Here is a 1,795-nt window from a genome sequence, read left to right as displayed (position 1 = left end):
CTTCGTACCTTCTTCATGTTCACGCTCTCTAATCTGATTTATTTTATTTTATAAATTAATTCTGAGTTTTTCAATAATTAATGCGTTTTTGGAGAATCTTTTCTTTAATATATATGTGAGCATATTCACTTGGATATGGGTATATATGTAACTATAACATGCATACATGGAAATGCTTACATAATCACTCAGATGATGATATTCATCACTAATATATGATTGTAGTGACATCCTACGTAATGGAATTAAGTTCGAACAGCGTCATCATCATATCCATGTGATTTATAATAATATTATATATTTTCATCATGAGAATTTTTCATATGAAGTAGTTAGCAGCGTCACGTTCCACGAACTTGTGCCCCTCGTTCCCATGGCATTGGAATATTTTTTTTTTATATTAAAGTCATCATCAAAAACAAAATCGAGAAAAATTATTTTCCATATTAGTATAAACGTATTTTTTTATGAGATCATGTATTAAATATCCTATAGATGATCGGTATAAACCCAATTACACCTTCCGCTTAATGCATAGGAATATATTAATTGTATTATTAATATTTGACCGCCTATTGCTTAGAAATATCCACAGCATTTTTAAATTTTAGCTGACTCATAATTAATTGGTATCAGTGATTAAAAGAAATATAAGTTTTAGTAAAATTTAATATTATGGTGACCTGAAAATGAGTGCCATGATGAAGGTGATGGCGGGAAGGACATTAGCGGTGGCTGAAGCGAAGGTTGCTGACGTGTAAGTCATCCCGACATAGTAGAGATTCTGATCCAACACTGGCCTGGCAACACACACACACATATTAATCCTAATTAATTTCTAATTAATTGCTTTGCCTCTTTCTGTTTAAAATACGTATATAGTTCAATTCATGTACATGCGAGTGACATCAACTACGTGGTTATATATATATATATATACGGTACTTTAGTTTCGTGTCGTTAATTTGCATCATGTCTGTGTCGACCAAAGATCTTCAATATTCATCCAACCGAAACTGTCATGTATTCCATTAATTATTCCTCCAATTATCAATGATTTTATATATAAAAAAATAATTTCTCAAAAGTAGAAAAAGCCCAACATTAATCTACTACTATCTGTCCTTCTTATACTTTGATAAATAATAGATATTTTATCAATTTATTGGACCGTTAAATATTGTTAGCACCATTCCAACAAAAAAAGAGGGTAAATTATGTATATTCTAATGTGTGATACATTAATTAAAATAAGTGGACAAAATTTTTCAGCTGAAAAGTATAGAATATGTATTACTCAATAAAGCCGAGCAAGGCTATTCGTAGGAACACTCCGACCGTCATCTTTGGGCGTATTTTCCTGCATAATCACATCAACAAAAGCATAAAAATCTTTTAATTATCTCTAACAAAAAAAAAATCTTTTAATTATCCGCTTCAAATATTACATATTTTTCATCATATAAGAGAAAAAAAAGGTTAAAAAAACCGTTATCAGGAAACGTTGTATAAAAATATGTGTTCTTTATTTGAATAAATGCAAAAGAATTTGCTATAATTGAATTATCTCCAAGTTCCTTTGTTCAATGGGTATATATATATTGGCCATTGCAAATTCATGATTCAACACAAGTAGCAAAATATGGAATCTAAAAAAAATGTTTCGTATATATAAAAAATTTTAAAAACGACATGTTTATTAAGCTAATTAATTGCTTCAAAAAATTATGATAGTAATAGAAATTGAAGTAGGATACGGACCTTTCATAGAGAAGAGCGAAGGGGGCAATAACGA

The 1,795-nt window shown here is 29.5% G+C and overlaps 1 long non-coding RNA gene across 1 annotated transcript; it reads right to left on the bottom strand.

The window, feature by feature from the left end:
* LOC104810200 lies at positions 1–1,795 on the bottom strand. The gene is made up of 4 exons (XR_771260.1): positions 1,762–1,795; positions 1,298–1,360; positions 684–800; positions 1–33 (listed from the first exon to the last, which is right to left on the bottom strand). It is a non-coding gene; the product is annotated as an uncharacterized LOC104810200 (long non-coding RNA).

The sequence above is a fragment of the Tarenaya hassleriana genome, unplaced genomic scaffold, assembly GCF_000463585.1.
Source record: "Tarenaya hassleriana unplaced genomic scaffold, ASM46358v1 Cleome1702, whole genome shotgun sequence".
In the NCBI taxonomy this organism is placed as follows: Eukaryota; Viridiplantae; Streptophyta; class Magnoliopsida; order Brassicales; family Cleomaceae; genus Tarenaya; species Tarenaya hassleriana.
This window is presented reverse-complemented; position numbering and strand designations above follow the sequence as displayed.